At 43.8% G+C, this 23,715-nt stretch overlaps 1 long non-coding RNA gene and 2 other non-coding genes across 3 annotated transcripts; 2 read left to right on the top strand and 1 right to left on the bottom strand.

Annotated features, from left to right (window-relative positions):
• Nucleotides 1–1,415: 1,415 nt before the first annotated feature.
• LOC144306502 (uncharacterized) lies at nt 1,416–22,723 on the top strand. Its single transcript, XR_013373592.1, has 3 exons — nt 1,416–1,494; nt 14,174–14,253; nt 21,677–22,723. It is a non-coding gene; the product is annotated as an uncharacterized LOC144306502 (long non-coding RNA).
• On the top strand, nt 3,432–3,504 carry TRNAV-AAC (transfer RNA valine (anticodon AAC)). Its single transcript has one exon. It is a non-coding gene; the product is annotated as a tRNA-Val (tRNA).
• Nucleotides 7,770–7,843, bottom strand: TRNAI-AAU (transfer RNA isoleucine (anticodon AAU)). The gene has a single exon. It is a non-coding gene; the product is annotated as a tRNA-Ile (tRNA).
• Nucleotides 22,724–23,715: the final 992 nt, after the last annotated feature.

Raw genomic sequence — 23,715 nt, forward strand, 5'->3', positions numbered from 1 at the left:
GGTGAAGAAATTTAGATTGCACCAGAAACTACAAGCTATACTATATTTCTGGTCTTCCTTCTGTCTTATGGAAGAAACAGGAAAAATTTCTCTTCCCACTTCCTGCTCTGAACTGGCCCCACCACAGTTAGGAGGTGAAAGAAGTGTCAAATCATTTATTCTGTCACTCAACAAATATTGCTTGAGCACATATTAATGGATGGTCCTGGATGCAGTATTAAAGGGTGAAAACATGGCAAAAATTCCCTCCCTCCTGGAGCTACAGCTCAGTTGGGAGTGTAAGGGAAACAAACAAGAAGCAAATATGAAAAATGCATAATCAACTAGTGATAATGTTTACTGGGGGGGTAATCATTAGCTAATCAAAGGAGTCAAGAGTGTGGAGGTGGCTCCGTTAGCTTTCCAGAAAAGAGCGATGAGAGTTGTCACCACGAAGAAACTTTTCAGTCTCTCCATCCTGCTTGCTGAGATCCTTGTGACCAAAGTTTTTCTAACACTGTCACTAGAGTCATCTTTACCTATCAAGAAAACTGGGGGATATGAGAGCTATTTGCCCATAAGAGGGGCTTAGTTGGATAAATAGTGGTACCTGATAGATCCTTAACATGTTTCTTCATATGGAGAATGAGAAGCAAGGGATTCTTGGAGCAGAGTCAGGAATTGATCAGTAGACAATTTACTACTTTGGTTGCCTTCTCCCTGTGGAATAGATGCTCACCAGAGATGCTTGAGGAATGGATTTGCAGATTAAGATTAGAATTCACCAGGGTTCTCTTCTTGGACAGAACAGGCTTCCCTTCTAAATTTTCCCATAGTTCCTGGATAAGGAAAGTGCTCCAAATGGGCTTCGATTGTTCTCTGGGAAAAGCGGCAAGCCCAGCTGTGGGAGGATGTCATCTGAGCACATAGTAGGGTCTCAGTACACAGATGAGGGCTCAAGAGGTCAGGATGGTAAGCAGCGACTCTGACCAGAAAGTCCACGGTGGAGAGAAGCAATTTTGATTTCATTTCACAATTTGAAAGACATATGCACCAGAGTTCTTATCTCTTGAGCTCAGGCAAAAAAAGGAAGACAACAAATGTAAGGTTTTCTTTCATAATGGAGAAAAGCCTTTAGCCATTATTTCTGGCTCAAAATCTCAAAATTTCTGACAGATAATTAGAACGAAAAGAGATTCTGACTCCTGGAGCATTAGTGTTTTTATTGTTGATCTTTCCTGACCATTTTTAAATTTCTTTAAGTTTCTTTAAAATTAAATGCTTAGTAAAACCAGTTTCGGTGTTCACTTAAAAACTTTTCCTCCTCCTCTTCCCCCTGTCTTATTTTGTCCCAGGAAGACCCCTATGACAGTCTTATCTTTCTCTGGAAGTTAGGGAAAAGGATCAGGCCCCACCCAGTGACCTGGGTCACAATGGGAGGAGATAATGGTGCAGATGTGAGGACCAGAGAGGCAGCCCCAAATTCTCCTCCTAGATGGCCATATTTCTAACCAGGTAACAATCACAACCCTATTTTTATAGTAAGATACACAACCTCTGGAAAGCCCTGTTATCTCACCTGGCTACCCCACCCAGTTGGGACCTTTCATTGGCCCTCTGTCATTCAAGATCATGTGAAATTGTTTCAGAGATAGATCATTCTTGTGGTGACATATGGTAGGATTCTCCTTCCGCCAACACTTTCTAACAGAATCATTGTTTTTCATTCTGCTGTTGCTGAAATCATGTTTGAGATGACCTGCCCTTAGTTAGGTCCTCTTCGATGGCAGGGAAGCAACCCTTTGGTACCAGGTTAAACCCATAAAATTAGTTAGGGCACATGCTTAGAATGACCATTAGTCAAAAAGAGGGTTAGAGTGTGGGAATCAGGTCAAATATTAGAATGCCTTCTTTGCACTCAAAGCTAGAGGAAAAGGCACCTGTTTTCTTGTTATGACTCTTCATTCCTTCTTAATAGGCACCTGTGATCCCTAGAGCTTCTCTCCTGAACTCAACTGCAGGAAATATTGAATCTTTTTAAGATTTATCTTATCTTTATCAATTTATCTTATCTGATTCTTATCTTATTTCACCCACAAGGCATCTCAGGCTTAATCTTTGACAATACTCTGTCATTGGGCTATAGACAAAGAAAGAAAACCTGAAAAAAGCTGTGGAGAGAGCTCTGTGGAGATCATCATCTGCACTGGGCTGTGCTGGGCATTTCCAACTCAAGATTCACAATTTTTTGGCTAGTAGGAAGGTGGACCTCCTACTCCTGTTTTCTGGACAAAGAGATCCTGGTGAGAAGAAAACCTCTCCGTGACTTTGTAATTGAGATTTGTGGGGGTTACTTAGCCTTGGGATGCAAAGAAGGCTGGTGAGGGTCACCTAGAGAGACAGGATGTAATAAAGAATCTGTGAGTCTGAGGTCTCTGAGTAGCACGGGTCTGAAGGGATCATACAGACCCAGACTGTCAGAAAAAAAAAAAAAATTGTGAAGCTAGGGAAATTTTTAGAGAAAAGGCATGAAAGAATAATAGAAATAAGTAAGATCTTCAGGTAGTTCTTCTTTAAGGAGATCCCATACCCATCTGGCAGGACCATTCATTCTTTCATTCATATAACAGGTGCTTGTAAATGAATGGATTTATTCTTCCATTCATCAGACATTAATCAAAATCTCTTCTGTATTGGCCACCCTGTTTCAAGACTTCTAAGTGCCTTTGACTCCTTCCTCTCCCTCAGATCTCTATACCCAGTGTCTTGACGAATACTGTAAATCCTTCCTACACAACCTCGCCAGAATCCTTCTTTCTTCTCCCTTCATCCATCTTATGATGTTTGTGAAGGAAGTATTCTATGCCAGGCAGTGTACCAGGCACTGATGACCCAGAAAGACCCCTGCTACTGATAATCTCAAGAATTAACAGGATAAACCCCAACCCTTTCCTACTCTATAACTTCTTTCCTTTTTCTTCCATTCTAATTGCCCCATTTCCAACCTCTTTGTCATTCCAAATAAAAAAACCTTTTCCAAAATGTTACTTTGATTGTGTAAACCACCTTCCCGGGATTTTTCAAAGGTTCTTAAGCCTGGACAACCCCTTCTCCTCAATATATCTCTCTATGTCCAGGCTTTTCAATCACATTTTCCTCTGTGTCTATTTTACACACACACACCTCCAATTGAACAGGTATATCTCTTAACACAAGAAGTCGGGCCTACATGCTTGTTCCTTCCACCCTGTGTTCTCTCCTCATCTGTATCCCTCCATGTCCATTTTTTATTTCTTCGCTCTGACGCGATTTCTCCTCCTATTTCCTATAGCTCTCCTGTCTGGGTTTTGGGGTTTATTTTCTGCTCTCTCACCTGGGGTAGATATGGATCGGCTCCACGGCACGACTTAGCAAAAATTGAACACCGATCTCGGAGGGGCGGGTTGATGTGGGTTTCCGTAGTGTAGTGGTCATCACGCTCGCCTAACACGCGAGAGGTCCCCGGTTCGAAACCGGGCGGAAACAGTGTCTGCTTTTTGCCCCTCTCCCGGGAGAAGGGAGGAAAGGAAATCACCGCCTCTTTCTATTCCAGCTGAAAAGAACAGTGATAATCCCCCTTTTGTTGCTGTGTTTTTGGTTTTTGTCTTTAAGAAACAACCATCCAGAGACAGCTGTGCCACCTTAGCGGGCACGTGCCGGATGAGTCCTCCCCCGCACCCCGGGGGCGCGCGCTTATCTGGTACCGCCCCGCATCCCGTCCCACTTCTGGAAAGTCTGAACTGCGCAATGGGTTGGTTCAGACGCCAGAGTTCCCCCACAGCTGCTCTCTTCCTTTCTCTGGCGGAGGAATAGGTGCCCATCCATCCCTCTCTGGCCCTGCGTCATCTGAGAAGACACCCTTTAGGTGATTCCTGGTTTCATATGAAAGGCTTTGACATTTCCCCGTCTTTTGGGGGCCTCTCAGCATAGTGGACCATGACGTGGAGACCAGAACAAAGACTGGAGACAGAAACACATAGGGTAGGGGAGTTAGCTCAGGAGGTAGAGCACTCGCTTAGCATTTAGCATGTGAGAGGGAGTGGGATCGATGCCCACATTCTCCACATTTTACTGTTTCCACCCAAATCTCCAGCTCCCAACCCCACATCTTTCAGCCTATTGCACTGAGAAAATATTAGACACTTTGAACGCAGTAATTTGGATGTTTCTATCATGTATGACCTCTGGGCAAGTTTAAGGCTGGCTTTCCCGAGTCCACCTACCCCTGGGTAAGCAGATCTACCATCAATTTACAATTTGTGTTCAGAGAAGCTGTGATCCCAAGAGACTTGCCCAGTTGCTCTCTTTCTCCATTTCTCCTGCAGTTTGGCCTTAAATGTAGCACAGTCCTGGAAGAGCAGGGCAGAGCCAGGGAAATAAGAGCCCAACTCTTTGGTCAGTGGACTGAGACAGTGAACCCCAGGGAACCAAAAAATATTGGGGGAGACACATGGAAAGCAAACTCATAAAGTTATTTATGAACTCTTGAACGCACTTTCCAGCTGTGAATAAGTGGCTCTGACCCTAAAGAACACAGCACAGACTTTGAGAACTGCAGTAAGTGGTAGCCCACTGCCCAAGTCCACACTGGTCATGGGGTTGCACACACTCCAGAGATCTCCAAATAGTATGGTAAAGGCTTTGAAAAAGGAATGGACCTTGAAACCACAACACTTACTTAGAAGTCTGGTTAGTACTTGGTACAAGGCAAAGCACCCAGGAAAACAAAACTGGTGCTATTCTCCCTGAGATCTAAGTAAGATACAACATCTTATAATATATAAATGGTTATAATCCAAAACTATATGGATTATATGAAGAACCAAGAAGTCTTAAATCACTTGGAGGAGAGAATTGACAGATACCAATTCTGGGATGGCACAGGTGTTGGAATCATCTGGCAAACACTTTAAACCTGTGATGATTACACGCTCCGAGAATCAGGGGCAAGAATTCTTTGAAATGAATGGAATGTTAGAAAATCTTAGCAAATCATCTGAAGATGTAAATCCAGGTATAAACTTCAGAACTGTAAAGTGTATTTACCAAAATTATGAAAGCACTGAGTTGTCTCTGTATCAGGAGATAACTGAGAGAAGTTCAGTGAATATGAAGACAGAACAATAGTAGCAACCCAATCTAAATGACAGAGAGAAAAGTGGGTTTTAAAAGATGGACAGAGCCTCAGGGACAAACAGGAAATAACAAAGAAATTCTATTCACAATATTGGAGACCCAGAAGAAGAGGAGAAAGAAGTCCCAGAAAAAGGAAAAATAATTGAATTGTTAATAGTTGAAAAATTTCCAAACTTGGCAATAGACATAAATCAGATGCAAGAAGTTCAGCAAACCCCAAGCAGGATAAAGCTGAATAAATCCACACTCAGACATCTCACAATTAAACTGCTGGAAACAATAGAAAAAAATTTTTTTGAACATGTCAAGATAAAAACAAAAGGGAAACTACAATCTGAATGATTATGTATTTCTCATCAGAGACCACAAGGGCCATAAAGAAATGACACACCATTTATTAAATGTTGAAAGAAAAGACCCATTAACCCCGGAAGGCTAAGTAGAGCAAAACTATCCTTTGGACATAAAGGTGAAAGAAATACATCCTCATTCAAAGGTAAAACAGAGAATCCATTATTAGTGGAAGTGCTAGAAAAGAGTTAGACAGATTGTGAGACAAGAAAAATGATACCAAAAAAAAAAAAAAAAAGAAAAAAGAAAAATGATACCAGAAGGGATCTTAGATACGAAGAATGAATGAAGAAGAGCAGAGACAGGAAACATCTGGGTTGATATGATACACTGTTATTCTCTTTTGAGTTCTTTAAAGCCTGGTTGATGATAGAAAGTGAAAATCACAAAATTGATGTATCTACATGTACTACACACATGTTAAAGACGTTAGGGTGGAAGATTAAAGGCTGGTGAGTGAAGCCTGGCTGGCTCAGTCGCTAAGCACCTGACTTGCTTGTGGCTCAGGCCATGGTCTCAGGGCCCTGGGATTGAGTGCCACTCCAGGCTCTGGGAAGCAAAGTGGGCTAAAGTGTCTTTCTGCCCCTTCCTGCCCCTGCTCTCTCTTTAAAATAAGTAAGTCTTAAAAAGAGAAAGACAGCTGTGCATCCTAGAGATTGGATTTCTATCTTTTATTGATGGTTGTTAATAGGGGCAGGCTATTTATAACTTGAGGTTAGAGGCAAGTTTCTCAGTGTTTCTTCCTAACTTGCTCAGGGGTTTCCTGTGGTGGCATTGCCATCTGGGGCCCATCTGGGGTGATTCAGCTTCTTGTGAGGGCTGCCAGGACAGGCCTGGACCTTCCCTGTGGCTGGCCATGGCCTCCTCCTTGCTGGCCTCCAGCCATCCCATGAAAGTTTCACTAACTACCTGCTCTGACAGATACAAAAGCCAGAGTTGAGAGGAAACCAAGATCATATCAAAACGAGGAAATCAAGAGTGGTCAGAGTGCAGAAGAGTGATAGTAATGAAACTGATGTTTTAGAGTTGTCGGTAGATGTCAGTGAGACTACGAGTGGTGAAACCAAAAGGGATCATTTCTTGTCTATATTTATCCTTCCATCTTTTAGGGTCTGAGGTGGTCAGATTCCTCTCTCCCATCTCCCAGCCTCAGCCTAGTTCGACCTTCTAGACTTTCCCTGACTTTGGATCTATTGGACATGCTCTGTCCTGATCCTGGTACCACCACCTTGATCCTGTGGACACAGCCATTCTGATTGAGCCTTGGGGATACATTCAGAGAAATGGGTCCAACCACCATGTACTGTAGTCTACCCCTCAATGGACCTCAGTGCACTGTGTTCAGACAGCATGATGTCACAGACCTGTAAGGTCCATGTGAAGCACCTGTCACACTCTTTCCTTCAGGCCTGCACATATTTCTTTCATTCTTTTATCATTAATGCAGATTTTTAAAAGCACTTAGCACTAGGCTATAAGCATCCTGCCCACAAGGCTCTTACGATCTCATAGGGAAGATGGCTGAGTAACAGACATTCATAACTTGGTAAATGTCACAAAATAGATGTTTTCCTGGATCTCCAGGAGTTTTGGAAGGAACACAATCCAACCTCAGAAAACTGGGAGAGACATCAGAGACAAGACGCCTCCCGGAAGATGGTTTCAAGTCTAGCAAGTACCTTGACAAGCAAAGAGCAATGAAAGTTTGAGCATTCTGTATGAAACATCTTAAGTCCAACACCCCTGGAGTCAAGTCCTGGTAAAAAGAGGAAATAGGAGTGAAGATTGGAGCAGAGGCCAGGGCTCTGCTCTGACTTGCTCTGAAAGGCTTTACTCACCCTGCTCAGGCCAAGGACAGCCCCCTGCAAGTAAGCAGAATCATAACTAGAAAAATTCACCTGAGGAGCTAGTAATGGTTGAGGAATCTTTGAACATCTTGGGAAATGTAAAAAGATGGGAAAGCCCAGCGTTTCTGGTTTTCACATTGCTACCGATTTCACTTCCCTTCTGGAGGCTCACATCTTTTTCGTTCTGTTCTCAGTTCCCTTCTCATCGGATCCTCCAAGAACAGGAAATCCCACACAGAAAACCACAGTTGACCACTCTCCACCCTGTTGAGATTAAGGAGCTGTTAATCTGTTCTTCTATTAATCTCTTAGGGTTTTGTTTTTTGTTGTTGTTGGTGGTGGTTTTTTTTTTTGTTTTGTTTTGTTTTTTTTTTAGAGCACAGCAGTTTTTAATGGAAAAGGGAACAAAAGACATACTGGCCCGTGTGGGGATCGAACCCACGACCTTGGCGTTATTAGCACCACGCTCTAACCAACTGAGCTAACCGGCCGAACGCTGCTGGGCGTTTTCTAACCTTAGACACATAATGAAGAACAATATTATTCCAATCACTATGAAAGAAAGTTTTTTCTTCAAATTCACCTTGGAGTTTGGGAGAAGTCACGATCTTCGGTTCGTTGTAAGCCCGATATTTCAGTTAAAATACAGCACTACACATGGAGAGTTCAAATGTCACCTGCTCAGGTGTTTCAGGACCTTGAGTTTTCGCGACAATCATCTGAAAGACAATCTCACTACCCTTTATCCCTCCTCTGGCCCGGCTCCTTCCATCCTTTCTACTTTGCTTCCCGAACTCACTCCCACGGAGTAACTGGCGGGAGTCGAATTTGGAGACCCTGGCTCTCCACCTGCTCCTCTACACGCGGCTTCTAGCACCATCCTCACTGGGTTCTTCGCCCATTTTCCCTTAAAGGCAGAATTTTACCCCTATTCCCTATTTTTACCCAATTCGGGAAAGCACTCCCATAGTTCTATTTGCAAAAGTCACTTGAGACAAACACGTTCCATTGCATTCTTCGTGTCTGCATTGTTTCTCGAAACGCGTTCAGGCCGTGGGTGCAAACAGCCGCCCACCTTCAAGTTGGGGCTCCAAGAGGCGGACCTCAGGGAGCTCCGCAGGTCTCGCTCTGGGACGAGGGTGACCGCTCCGCTTGGGATAGGAGCCCCGACGTCCCCTCCGCCCGCGGGTTTCCGCCCGGCTAGCCATTTCTCCCCCAAACGAATCTGGTGCGATTCGTTTTTGGAAACGTCTGGGATCTTCGGTAAAGTGGGGTGGGCGGCCCGCAGCGTCGCAGAGCCACGGGGAGGGGGCAGGCACCCCCGCAGCAGCCAGGACCTCGCGGCACCGTGAGCCCCGCACCGGGCGTCTGAACTAGTGAGGGAGTCTCCGCCCACCGCCCGCTTCTCAAGCAGGTGCGCGGCCTCTCACCGTTTGCTCTAGTGCCGTTACTGCTCGTGACTTTTGGACTTGACGCCTACCTCTCTCCAGCTCACTTTTTTCGGGCTGGCGGGTCTTCCCGGGTCGGCTTCCTGAGGCCCAGGCACCGCCGCAGAGTGCAAACCCGGGGCCCAGCCTCCTGCACCTGCTGCAAGTGCTCCCGGCTGGCGGGTGGAGGCTCTGCGTCTTCCTCGGCTCCATCCTCCTCCTTCCTACCCCCTCTTCTTCTCCTCCTCCTCCTCCTCCTCCTCCTCCTCCTCCTCCTCCTCCTCCTTCTCCTCCTCCTCCTCCTCCTCTTCCTCCTCCTCCTCCTCCTCCTCCTCCTCCTCCTCCTCCTCCTCCTCCTCTCCGGAGACCGCCTGGGCACCCAGCCTGGGGGAGAGGCTGCGGACAAGAAACTGGATAAAAAGCTCCTAGAAAAGGAGTTGAGGAAACACATCCTCTTTGTGCCTTTTGTCTGGCGGGAAAGCAGACGCCCAAGAAGGGGAAGGAAAAGACAGAAAAGATAAGCACTCCGGGAATGGGCTAGGTCGTGGCGCCCTGGGGCGGAGCACTCCCGCGCCCTGGAGCCCGACGAGCTACAGTTCCCTGTAGTACTCAGTCTCTGTGAGGGCTTGGTGAACTCAGCCTGAGCTCGCTATGTTTTCCCGTGTGACACGGTCCCACGACTGTCCCACGATCTGCAGAGAACCCAGCCTTGTGATGCCTTTTCTTGTCATCATTTCCCTGCGAATTTCACGCAGGAGAGAACAGGACACACAAAGAAGCTTTTCCTCTCCTTGCCTCCAAATTTTGAACTTGATGACCAACCTCAGCGATCATCCCACCCCAATCCACCCCCCACAGGTCAAACCCCTGGGAACCTGAAAAAAAATTGAAACGTATCTTTAAGTTGTCAGAAAAACAAAAACAAACATGAGGCACCTGGACCAGGATGTGGAGGAAAGGAGCCCTCCTGCAAACTATGTGGCCACCATGACAAACAGTACGAGGGTCCCCCCCAAAAAATTAAAAATAGAAATACTGTATGATCCAGTAATTCCATTACCCAAAGAAATGAAAACATTAATTGAAAAGACACATGCACCTCTGTTTATTGCAGCGTTATTGACAATAGCCAAGATATGGAAGCAACCTAAGTGTCTATCAACAGATGAATGGATAGAAGTGTCTATCGACAGGTGTGTACATATATGTAATGTAATATTAGCCATAAAAAAAAAGAATAAGACTTTACCATTTGTATCAATATGAGTGGGCCCAGAGGGGATTATGTTAATTGAAATAAGTCAGACAGAGAAAGACAAATACCATATAATTTCACTTCCATGTGGAATCTAAAAGAAAAAAAAGAAATAAAGAAGAACAAATGACAACAACAAAAAAACAAAACAAAATAAACAGACTCATAAATACAGAGAATAAACTAGTGGTTGACAGAGGGATGAGAGTATGAAATAAAGGGATTAAGAGGTACAAACTTCTGGTTATAAAATAAATAAGTCACAGAGATAAAAAGCACAACATTGGGAATATAATAAATAATTTTGTAATAACTTGCTATGGTGACTACAGTTATCATGATGAGCACTGACTAGTGTATAGAATTGTCAAATCACTATGTTGTACACTGGTAGCTAAATTAGCACTGTGCCAACTGTACTTCAATAATAATAGCAATTATATTCCTGAAAAAGAAGGAAGGGGAAGGAATGGAGGGAGAGAGAGAGAGAGAGGAAGAAAGAAAGAAGAAAGAAAGAAAGAAAGAAAGAAAGAAAGAAAGAAAGAAAGAAAGAAAGAAAGAAAGAAAGAAAGAAAGAAAGAAAGAAAGAAAGAAAGAAGAAAGATGAGGAAGGAAGGGGAAGAGGAGAGGAGAGGAGAGGAGAGGAGAGGAGAGGAGAGGAGAGGAGAGGAGAGGAGAGGAGAGGAGAGGAGAGGAGAGATCCCCAGCCTGGGAGGGTGGGAGAGAAAGCAAGCAAGCAAGCACGCTCCAGCCTGGGGTGCTTGCGGAATTCCTAGACAATCAGGGGACACCCCACTCTCTCAGATCGGTAGGGGGGCCTTGAGGGAGAGAGAAAGAAGCTGTCAGGGACCCGAGCCCTTTGCCCGCTGGAGAGGGACGGGAGAGTGCCCGGAGTTGGCAACACGGTCGGTGGGAAGCGACCAGTGCGGTCCCAGCGCGCTCAGAGCAGGCCTGGAAAGCCGATGCGCAGCGGGACAGAGGCCTCTCCGCGCCTCAGCTCCCCTTCTCCGGCCTGGACTCCGTTCTTCCCACCCGCACAGCCCACCCCTCAGCTCCCGGGCTGGGTCCCAGGGGTACAGGCGGCCGACAATCGCTACCGCCCCCGGGCCCTGCTGGCGCCCGAGACCAGGCACAGACCCCCCGGGAACGCAGCACCAGGTCCGCGGAGCCCCGCGGAGCCCCGCGCCCCTCCCCACACCCACGGGATACGGCCACAGACCAAGCGAGCTCGGTATGGGATCCTCTCCCTCTTTAGCTTATGTGTCCTTAGAGAAGTCCTTTAACTTCTCGGCTTTCATATTTCTAGAAGGAGACCGTTCTCCGGATTCGCTGAGGATTTTCGCAGCTAAGGCCTCCCCTTAGCCCAGTTACTGGGCTGTAACTGGGTCTGCGTGGCCCTAGTGGGAGGAAAGAGGACAAAGTGAGAAATTAACAAATTGAGAATTTGCAAAAGCCCTATGACTCACAACACCGAAAAAGTTTACAAGTTATGCTGAATGACACAAACGAAGCTCCAATTTTCCTAACACTGGCTGGTTCAGACCCTCTGTTTCAAGATTAAGACCAAAGGCAAGCTGATGTGACTATGGAAAAACAGCCAGCAGTAACAAGAATGTACAACTGATGCACACAACAAAGTTGTGCGAAATCTCCAAAACATGTTGAGTGAAAAACCATCCAAAATTCAAGAACGCAATTCAAGGAAGGATTCTGCTCAGGAGCTATGGCCTAAGGGAAACCTTGACTTCAGACATCTAGCCTCTACAACTAAGACCATCAATGTTTGTTTTAAGCCTTCCAGCCTTGGGTATTTTGTTACGGCAGCTCTAGGAAACTCCTAGGGTGAAAGTGTCCTATATCTTCTTTGTGGTGATGGTTTCATGTGTGGGTACATTTGTCAAAATTCATTGAAATGTGTGCATTTTGTTGTATTGTTGTGCCCAATATTGCAAATCTGAGAAAACCACCAAGGAACCGACACTGATGCAAGTACATGAGGGTTTATTAACAAGCTCGAGCTTGGGTCCAAGTATACCCAACACAGCGGAGCAGGGACTTGGACCCCGAGGTGGGTTACAGCTGGTTTTTTATGGGCTGGTCTAGGGGTAAGGTGGGGTTTTTCAGTAAGGGTAAGGGTGTGAGAATCTCCAGTAAAGAGGTCTCACAAGCTCTTGCTTCCTTATTCCGATAAGGGCGTGCTTTGTGATTTTGCCTGTAGTCAGGGTAAGGTAGAGTTCAGTTCCTGGTCACAGTGGCCTGGTCTGGTCATAGGGGCCTGAGATGGCTGCCAAAGCTACAATGGTTGTACTCATGCCAATGTTAAACTTGAATAGCCCTAATTCTCTCGACCTCCACAGTATATACATTATGCTTCAACCATGTTGATATTTTTAAAATAGGCATCACAATATGGACCACTGTAAAATAAACCACCATAATTGAGTTCCCCAATCCAGTTACTTCTTTAAAAAAGAATTGCTAGATCCAGTGATCTATAATTCAACAGATAAGCCCATGACTCAAGGAGGAAATAGATAACAGCAGATCCCAACTCCCTTAAAGGAGAAACTATTAAGAGATATCAGATAAAAGATGAATTATTTGAAGGAACAACACGTGGAAAGATGCTTGGGTTTGTTCCCAGATTTAGGAGACGGAGTACAGAAGGTGGTATTCAAGTGCAATGCACTCCCAGATGACTCCGAGTAGTTGCTAATGAAGGACCCCTCCCCCCACTCTCATCTAATCCGGAGAGTGAAGCTGAAGCAGAGCTAGCTGCACAGCTTTGTCCCTCCCTTCTGCACGCAGAGGTGGTGTGTGCCTTTCGGGTCCCAGGCTGTCTCTGACCAGCTCCAGTCCCAGCTCTCCCTTGGTAGTGAAGTTTCCTGAGGGTGTGAACTACCTGGAAACTGAAGTTGCACTGGAATGAAATTTGTGTCAAGATTATAAAAAATAGGCTGAAGAGCAAAGATATCAGGGGGAATTAGCTCAAGTGGTAGAGCGCTCGCTTAGCATGCGAGAGGTAGCGGGATCGACACCTGCATTCTCCAGCTTTTGCACCCCTGTCAGGCTCCCCCAATTCCCAGGCTGCATGGGCATCTGGAGAGGTGTACACCAGGCAGACTTCTCTTTAGCTCATCTCCCCTGAACACTTATGTGCTGGTTTAAAAAGAAAAAATAAAACATAAAATGTTACATACAAAACCAAAAAAGGAACAGATAGGTCAAAATGTCTTTTACAAACACAGGTTTTGGGGCCTCTGCTCAAAGTTAATAAAAAATGTGGTAGGAAAACCAAACTTTCTCCTTTGGGGTACAAAGTGTGAGGAACAGCCTGAGAATTGTGTCAGGAGGCACACATAGGAGAATCTGGATTTTATTACATCTTAATTTTTTTTCATAAAATACATCTTACACTTTATAAACAATAAATTTTATTTTTTATTTTTATCATGATATCGCTTTAGTATTTCATTCACAGTGACAACTCATGGTATGGTAGCTAATGTAAATTTGTCTATCAGGTTCTCTGAGAGTTGGCTAAGTATTAAGAAGAAGACAAAGAAGGAAAGAGGGATTTGGAAGGACGATGGGAAAAGATGTGAGCTAGCTATTAATTCTGCTTTCAGGTATGCCTTCACTAAGAAGGCAAGGTCCAGTGTTTTGCTTAACTCCCTGAATTTTCTGAAAATGTGCTCAATATATATTGGGCTCCAGATTTTCCTTTAACTACCAAGAGGAACCACATTTTTAAAAATGTATTTTTGAAATTGCAACATTATTCCATTTTACTTAGAAACAGCATGAAGTTCTCATTCAGTTCAGTTGGCCCTAGCAGAGTCATGCTGAAGGGGGCATTGATCTCTGTGCTGGATTTTGGGAGATCCTGTGGGTCCTTAGGGCTGCTGTCAATGTTTTACCCTTTCATCAAACATCTTTCTCTTCTCCCCCTCCCATATCTCCCTCTTTGACACTACATGATCCTTCTCAGTATTGCCCGATAGTGATCAAAGTAGAAAAACATTTTTATTGATTAGATGTGCTTATCTCTTTCCTTGTTTATACATTTTGCCAATAAATGTTACAAATAATAATGCATGTTGATGAATTTGTTTCTCATATGAGAATCGCATTCTTAGGATGTGCACTCCTCATAAACTGGGACCATGAAGAAGGACCCTGCCCTGAAGCTGCCCAAAACCATCTGCAGTTCCAGAAGGTCAGTGCCTCATGCCTGTACCTGCCAGTCACTCTTTGGATCATGCCCTCCTAATCTTCCCCAACCACATTTCCTTCTCACACATAGGAATTCTTGTGGATTTGTCAGGCTCAAGACTTTAAAAAAAAATTATTTATTTTAGAGATCGAGACAAAGAGAGAACAGGGGGAGAGCCAGAGGGAGAGAATCTCTAGCAGACTCCTTGCTGAAAGTGGAGCCCGTTGTGGAACTTGATCTCAAGACCCTGAGATCTGGACATAACCCAAGACCAAGAGTCAAAGGCTCAACTGACTGAACCACCCAGGCTTCCCAAAAGGCTCGAGCTTCTTATTCACTATCCAGTCTTTACTGAATCTCAAATGACTCTCTCCTTCAAGGCTTCTAATTACTTGTATATCATTTCTCCACACATCAAATACTAACTAAACAAAAATCCCTACTTGATATTAGTGATAGTTAGAGGAAATGCCTATGTTTCTATCTTAAACAAGAATTCTGCTTGGGTGGAAAACAAATTTGGAGTCCTCTACACTCTGGGACACGAGCTAATTTAGGGTCCACTGAGATGACAAGGGAAAAGCCCTCTTCTATTGGCCTGTGGAAGTGAAGGTCTAGATAGTAGTAAGAAAGATGTGGTTGCCAAGTGGACCAGAGAAAGAGAGGTAGGGATGGAGGAAGGAGAATCTAAAGAGCAATGTATCACTTCCATTTGTTTTCCCTTTTGGCCATGAGAGTCTTGAGGTCTGCAGCAAGAAATTTTCATAAGTTTTTTCAGATGGAAATGGAGACTGTAGGCTATCTCTAGGTATGTTACCTGGATTAATACATGTACAGCATCAAGAACAGTTCTAGACCACAGAAATTGCTCCATAAATTAATACTAGTGCTGCAGTTTCTGAGTAGGTCACTGGTCTCACCCTCTGGGCCTGGTGCTAAGTGCTTCAGCAATGAATCTACAGATTAAGGGTAAAATGCTCAAGATACAATACTGGCTCCCCTCGAGGTTCATCATCGCTCCCTGAGCCCTACAGGAGAAAAATGCCATGTGCAGCCTCAGGAATGGGTATTCTCTGAGAAATCTAAGAAATCTCCACTACAGACTAGCATAACTGTGAGAACATTGAGGCTCAGATCAAAGTTGAAATGGAGGCAAGAAGATCAAGATCTTTTAATGGAATACCCAGATTGTGGTGGGCAGCTTGCAACAGACAAAATACTGAGGTCAAGTGTGTTGATTCTATATCCAGAATTGGAGAATAAAGTGGAAGAGTGTCCACTGCATTTAGAAAGGAGAAGAGAGGCAAACGTGGTCATTCTCTCAGGCTAACAGCAAACTATTATTTCAGAGTCACTATCCCCACAGATATTCAGTTCTGGGAAGGGACTGATGCTGGCGGTTGCCTTCTCTGCCTTTCTTTGAAACTATTAATCCACCCAACTTAACAAAGCTTGTGTTTTCACTTAGACCTACTGGCCTCAAAATTCTCTCCCAGTCGTTCCTCTTGTCCCCATCCTGGGCTACAGACAAGTTTCACCTTTGGGAAGTTGAACGAAATTAGGTCTTTGGTTTTCTGGGGCTTCTCTAGGAAGTGGGAGTAGGGCTTTCCAGTGGCCTGACCCAGGGATGTGACACAGATGGCTTGAGGCCCTGGACTTGGAGAGGCTGCCCCATTACTTCTCTCTGGCAGCCATGCCTGCAATGAACATTAATGATCACAGCTTGGGAGCAGGCTGGAATAGACATGGTGTGTCCACATCTGGAATGTGTTCTCTTTACTTCCAAGAGGTCAAGAAAGTGAAACTGGGAAGATGTGACAAGGCTTTCCAAGGAAGTCCCCATCCTTCACACTTGAGGTTCAGAGATTTGCCCATGGCAATGTCTGATCATCTCCACCCTCAATCTGGTCCTGGCTGGGGCAGCCCCAGCAACAAGGAATGAACTCGGAATGAGAGTGGGGTGTGGTCAGTCTGCCCATGGGTGGGCTACAGGAATTAGCTCAAGTGATAGAGCACTGGCTTAGTTTAGAGGTGCTCTAAACCACCCCCCTTCCTTAGTTTGTATATTGCTTGCTCTCCTATTTACAAACCTGAAGCTTCTCCCCTGGGAAAAGATCCAAGAAACTTTGTCTCCTCTGTTGTACTTTGTTACTGTTCCTCATGGAGAGCCTTGGTCCACCATCCAGCGTCCCTTCCTTCCTACTCCTGCCCCAGGCTTGGCACTTCTAAGTACTCTGGTCCCAACTCAAATTTTCCTTCTTCAGACAAGTAAAGCTAAAATGGCGCCTGCACGGTCTCTCACTCCTTGTCCTATCTTCTTCACAAATGTTATGTCTTCCAGAAAGTTTGTTTTTAAAGTTATTGGTTTGTTTTTCTCTTTCCTAGAGCTTCCTGAGTGCCCAGGCACAGTCTGTACAGACCACTGAGTCTTACTGTACCCCCAGCATCTAGAGTGAAGGTTCTATGACATATGGCCACTGCCTTGCCCAGATGCAGTTGGTGGTGCGGGAAAATCAAACAGATTAATTCTTCAAAAAATTATCCCACCACATCTCTAAAATCTAAAATAACATCCACTAACTCATTCTGCTTCTTTCTTGTGCTTTCTTCATCTTCCTGTTTTTCTTACATTTGACTGATAATTGGCAATTTTAGGGTTTTTTTTTTGTTGTTGTTGTTTCAAATGATGAACTAGATTTGCTATATTCCGGCTAATCCCTGTTTTTCCATTTACCATTCTTTTTTCTGGCTTTCTTTAGAGTCTCTTTCTGTTTTTTACTCCTTATATTAAATGCACAGATGATTTATTATAATGCTCTATAACTAAAGAGTATTTAAGGATAGACTTTTAAACTAGAGAGCAGTTTCTGCAGAATCCAAGAAATAGGTCATTCAAAATTCCCATTTTTTTTGATCATCTAAGGAGTCTGAAAGTATGCTTTTGATTTGTCTCTAAGGTGTTCATTTGAGAATTAATATTTTGTTTGCACTTATGTTTGTTCTTTTAATAGTGTCTAAATTTATTTTGTGTGTCAATTGTATGTATCAATATATGATTAACATGATATAAATGTTATGTATATGACATTCGAGCCCACAGATGAACGTTAACACTGACGACTAAAATTGAGAAATTCAGATATTATGTACCTCGTAAAGTGATGCACATAACGCCTCTCAAATTTTACTGTTGAAATATTTGAAACTGAAATTAAGTGAGCCTGTACCTCTAACTACCAGTTTACAAGAAGTAGAGCAAATTGAAAAATATGTCAAGGGATGCCAAGAAGATGAGATTGAATAAATCCACAGTGTAGGAAATTATGTAGGATAAAAAATATATAGTCCCTTCAACAAGTCTGTTGGCATAACCAATAATCTGTATGATCCTAGAATAGTGGATACATGTTATTGTACATTTGTCAGAACCCATAGAATGTATAACACAAAGAGTGAACCCTAATGTTAACTATGGACTTCAGTCAATGATAATAATGTATCAATATTGATTCACCTGTTATAACAAATGTCCCACACTAACACACAATATTAATAATAGGGGAAACTATACAGAAGGAAGGGTGACCTTGTCTACTGGGAACTATGTAACTGGCTCGATTTTTCTTCAAATCTAAAAGTGCTCTAAAAAATAAAGTATATTAGTTAACTAACGACAATTTTAAAAGAAAAGCAAGGGATCATCTATGAATGAAGAGAGACTTAAAACACTAAAGAAAGTGTGGGTTTTGTTTAAACTGCTTTCCTTCAGGCCACTATGATCTCCTTGAAATTGTAAAATCCAGTGGGAACGTCTATATTTTTTCCTACTTGGGGTTGTAGTTTTTGCGATACTCTCCGTCCTTCCCCCTATCACATGAGTAAGATCTCTTCCTTGGATTTAGATAGCACCAATTCGTTCTCCTTTAAAAAAATTTTTTTTTATTTATTTATTCATGAAAAGCACACAGAGAGAGGCAGAGACACAGGCGGTTAGGGAGAAGCAAGCTCCATGCAGGGAGCCTGATGTGGGACTTGATCCTGTAACTCCAGGATCATGCCCCACACCAAAGGCAGGTGCTAAACCGCTGAGCTACCCAGGGATTCCCCCAACTAGTTCTCCTTGAACTCTTCAGGGGCTTTTGTATCTCCACTTTTTCTCTATCTTTCTCTATAAATATTCTTTGAGGTTCTGTCCTTGGGCCACTTCTTATCTCAAGCTAATTTGGGGGGAGGGCAGGAATCTGTGACCATTCTTGTAAGTGAAGAGTTCCGCAAATGTGATCCCCTTCTCACCAGGAGGTTCAGAACTATTGCCTTATACCTGTGCTACCCAATAGAGATATGCATCATACACATAATTTTAAATGTTCTAGCAGTCACATTAAAAAAGCAGAGGGCAGCCCGGGTGGCTCAGTGGTTTAGCGCTGCCTTCAGCCCAGGGCCTGATCCTGGAGATCCAGGATCGAGTCCCACGTCAGGCTCCCTGCATGGAGCCTGCTTCTCCCTCTGCCTGTGTTTCTGCCCCCCTGGCCCCCACTCTCTCTGTGTCTCTCATTAATAAGTAAATAAAACATTTTTTTTTAAAAAAGCAAACAGAAACAAGGGAAATTAATACCATGCTTTATCTAACACTATATCCAAAATATTATCAATTCAACAGTGATCAATATAAAAATTGTTAATGAGGTATTTCACATTCTTTTTCTCTCTTACTAAGTTTTTGAAATATGCTATATATTTTACACTTATAGCACATCCCATTTCAAAGCATATTTCAAATACTTTATAGCCACATATCATTAGTGGCTACTGTATTGAGTAGTACAGCCCTATACAATTTATTTCTCTGTGCTTCATTACAAGCCCAATCTATATTCTGAAGGGTCATCTCTCCTGAGTTCCAACCTTTATCTATAACCCCTCACTGATATCTCCACCCCTCACTGATATCTCTGAATATCATCCCATGATATTTCAGAACTAATAGATCATGGCAAGAACCTAATAATTTCTCTCTCCAAATCTGCTTTAGTGAAGAATATCCAGTCTTGGAAAAAGCACCACCAACCATGCAATGCCCCAAGCAAGAGACTCCAGGACTTTCTGTCCCTTCTCATCATCTGCATTCAGTTGTTCACTACATTCTATGAGTTCTACCTCTTTGTCTAAATTAGAAACACTAGCTTCTTTTCATTTTTCCCTTTTGATAACTCAAGTGAATTTTGTCTCAAGGTCTTTGCATTACTATTCCGTCTGCTTCAAGGCTCAAGAGTCTTCATATACTTGACTTTCCACATATTTAGACTCACCTCAAAATCATCCCCTCAGAGCCCTTGCCCCTGAATCATCAAGTTGTTACTTCCATCACACTCGAAACTATCTAGTTTATTATTTTGTTTTTGTTTTTATCTCCCCATACAACAGTGTGAGGCTGATGTCTGCCCCGATGGTGACTGAACTCCCAAGGCTCATAGGAACAAATGAGCCTACCCTGACTGCCAGAAAAGCCATTCCACATCTCTTCCAGGTCCACTAAAGTGATGCCCTAATGTTTCTCTTGACCTTTGAACTTAACTTTCCACTCTTCCCTTTGCGCCAGCACCACAGCTATCTTTTGAGAAACACAGACTTGGCCATGTTGCAGTTCAGTGTAAAATCACTGAAACAGGGCCTTTAGCAGACAACAAAGTGCTCAGAGCCTCTCACCTTCGAGAATGTCACCCTGCTCTCCCTTCTATGCATTAGCCACCTGTTGGTTCTCCTCCATTCCTGATGACTTCATGCCTTTGGGACCTTGCCTGTGCTTAAAATGCCCATTTCTAAATTGTTTGGCTCTGTAGCCAATAAAACGTAATTACAAGCGTGACCTTGAGAAGAAGAGGAAAGAAAAGGGAAGAACAGGAACAAATGTTCTTTTTTAGTTTTCTGATTAGAACAATGTTCAATTTCCAGTCATTCCTTCCAGGAATCCAGCTTCTAAGGGACAGGGGACAGAAAAGAGAGTCAGAGGCCTCTAACTGCGTGGCGCCGGCTCCGTGGACTTGTGGCCAAGGCCATGAGGCAAAGTGTGTGTGTTCACAGCATACCTCTGAGAACACAGCAAATCAATTTTATTTTATTCCTTTATTCATATGTATTCAATTCTATTTTTCTTTCTCTTACATTTTGAAGTGTCTCTGAAATTTTCATGCAGTCAGCATCTGGGGTTCTGTCTGCTCTTACTGAGAACCTCCTCTCCCCACCAGCCTTCACCCCAGGTCCCCCCCCTCCCCCGGCAGAATATCTTTTCTTTGTCTTACCATAACCTCAGGACCCACATGTTTCTGGGACTTGACAAGTCCCACCAGCAAGGAGCTGTACGTCTTCCCTGCCCTAAAATGTGCCCATACAAATGTTGGGCCATTTGAACAAGTGACACTTTCTCTGAGAATTGTCATTCCTGTAAATAAATATCAGTCTCTGAGAAACCTGATTTATTTTCCTCCCTGACCACAAAAGGTTAGTTTACTTCACCGGTGATTCCCTCCAAATCTAGTACAACACTTTTTGGAGCACAATTTGGCCAAATCTCTCAAAATTAACCCAGCAACTGTACTTCTAGGAATTCATGCTACAGATCCCCTTACATATGCCAAAAAATGTGCATAATATAATAATCGTAGCATTGTTTGTAACATCAAGGGACCAGAAACCCCCTAAGGGCCCATCAATAGGAGAACAGTTAAACCAAATATGGCAAATGAATAAAATAGAATCTTTAATGGGATTGAAAGGGGAAAGAGGAGCATAAAGTAAAAAACAAACAGATCCAAGGTCTATTGTTAAAAGCAGATTTTCACAAACCATGTAGCAAGGGACCAGATACATAAATTACACTTAGCTGGACACCTGAGTGGCTTCGTAGTTGAGTGTCTGCCTTCGGCTGGGGGTGTGATCCCGGGGTCCTAGGTCCTGCACTGGGCTCCCGGCAAGGAGCCTGCTTCTCCCTCTGCTTATGTCTCTGCCTCTGTGTGTCTCTCATAAAAAAGTAAAAATCTTTTATAAATAAATAAATAAAATTACACTTAGCTACACAGATAGCTTCTCGTACATTCCTTAAGTATCTTTGGAAATATACATAAGCATTTGCTAACTTTGATTGCTTTCAGAGGACAGAATTGAACACCAGGAACATTGTCACCCTTTGGAAAACCTCTTGAATATTGAACTGTGTTAAATTGTTATCTATTCAAAAAAAATATAAAATTTAAAAGTAAGGTAACTGCCCCAATAGTCTCTACACTACTAGTTTATTATTTCAAAAGGATAAAAAGAAAAGCAAATATTCATCATATTCTTTTTTTTTTCTAAGTAGGGTGGAGCCCAACACAGGCTAAAAAGAAAAAGCAAAAATTCATCATATTCTTTTTTTTTTTTTTCTAAGTAGGGTGGAGCCCAACACAGGCTTTGAACTCACAAGCCTGAGATAAAGAGTCAAGAACTAACCCACTTGGCCACACAAGCATCATGGGGTCATTGTAATCTTGATCCTGAGTCTCATCGATGGCACGTCTTACTTTTTTACCTGCCCAAGGCTGAGAGCAGGAATCAGACTGGGCTGGAGTTGTGAGGGAAGGGGGAAATTTGAAGCAGGCAGCCTCAGTGGTACCCATGAAGCTTTAGCAATTTGAGGGCCAGATAGATGCTCACAGGAGTAAAGAAGTTCAGGTGGCAGAAACCTCAAGCCCAGTATTTACTTCCCCTGCTGCTCAGGCACTCTGTGGGGAAAAGATCAACTAGGGCCTGCTGGGGTATAGGGATCTAAGGGAGGTAACAGAATGCAGCCCCTGTCATGTCCCCTGCAGACCCTGAACTGTAATGAGATGAGGCTTTAGCCCTGCTGCTCTGACTGCAGCTGCAAGAAGATCAGCTGGTAATCCAACAGCTGCCATTCACCCTAGAGATACTGCACTCACGTCTCCTCCCAGTCTCTGCTCCTGCACAAGAAACATTCTGCAGATCGATCCGGCCTTTGATCAAGTTTCTATCAGGCTGTCCCAGTCCTCAAAGATCAATCAACCTCTCTTTTATTTAAGTCACATAAGTAGTGTATTTATTCATTCAGTTAGTATGGAATTTGTGGGATGAGATCTCTAGTTGCCAGGAATATGCAGTGAAAGTGAGATTGCTGGGTAGTGAAACTCAGAATTGGAATCCATCAGAGTGACTGAGAACTAAGCCAAGGGAACAGCATGCAGCCCCCAGATCTCCAGGGAAAGCCCGCTGCTGCTGCTCCAGGGGGGCTGATGGTCTACCTATGAAGGAGATGGTGTAGGGACAGTGTGAAGCACAACAGACCAGCAGTACTGTTGGGGGAAGAGTGAGAAGCAGAAGCCTAAATGACAGTCTTCAGACACCGCATGGTCCCTGTCTGTTTCCAAATGGCTCTTGTAGCAACAAAAATTAAAGATGAACCTTGATTTCTTTCCACCAATTAAGCTCAGCTACTTAAAAAAAAAAAAAAAGACAAAAAACCCACCTGGTTCCTTTTTACGTCTAAGGAGAGAATGTTTAACTGGCGTTTTATTTTTTTTTAACTGGCATTTTAAACAAACAAACAAAAAGTGTTTATCTGGAGTTACATATAAATGATAATTTTTCCCATAGACATGATCTTTCCACTTACACGTGGACTAGACATGCTGGGAACAGATGTGCAAACAGAGAGTGTAGAATGGCCTACCCCAAAGCTACCAGATAGCCACAGTGTCAGCCACAACAGTCAGCTGACAATCATAACTTTGAAAAATATGGAAGGAAATTCTGGAATACCTGTATTAACTAGCCAGGCAGTTCCTGGTGTGGTCTTCCCCAGATGGACCATGCTCCCTTCCATGGGCCTGGGAACTTTACTGTTGTGGAGACAACAGAGCCATGGCTGGTCCTCCTGCTCCCACCCTGGGTACCCTCTGGAATGGTAGACGGTTATTCCATCCTCACTCCAGTTTGGTGGCCTTAAAAGTCAAGGGCACATGGCATTTGTGGATCTGAAAGCCATGATAATGTCTTATTATCCAAGGGTGATTCCTGTCACAGGACCTCCTCATGCCGCCTGCATCATCCTCAGATATCTTGGGGGTTGGGCTCATGTTGAAGCCTTGAAAAGGTTGTGAGAAAGAGCCCAAAGGCAGAGAGTGTCCCACTGCCCAGTACCACTGAGTGAGTCCCTTCCCTCCCACTGTCTAGACCTCAGTAAGTTCTGACAACAGTCGGGGTGGAATTGCTTTTTTGCTTGGGAAGCTGTTGCACATTTGCTTCCATCTCCGGGAGCCTCTAAAACAAAAGAGGGGAAACTATCTGGGTTCTGTGTATGGCACAGACAATGGCCTCTTTGTCTCCATCTCTAATTTTGAAGGGTTTCAGAAGCTATTGTTCAGGACTGGTCTTACAGTTGAAATAGGGAGGCCATGGGGTCCCGGGCAGGTG

Source organism: Canis aureus, chromosome 37, assembly GCF_053574225.1.
Source record: "Canis aureus isolate CA01 chromosome 37, VMU_Caureus_v.1.0, whole genome shotgun sequence".
Classification (NCBI taxonomy): Eukaryota; Metazoa; Chordata; class Mammalia; order Carnivora; family Canidae; genus Canis; species Canis aureus.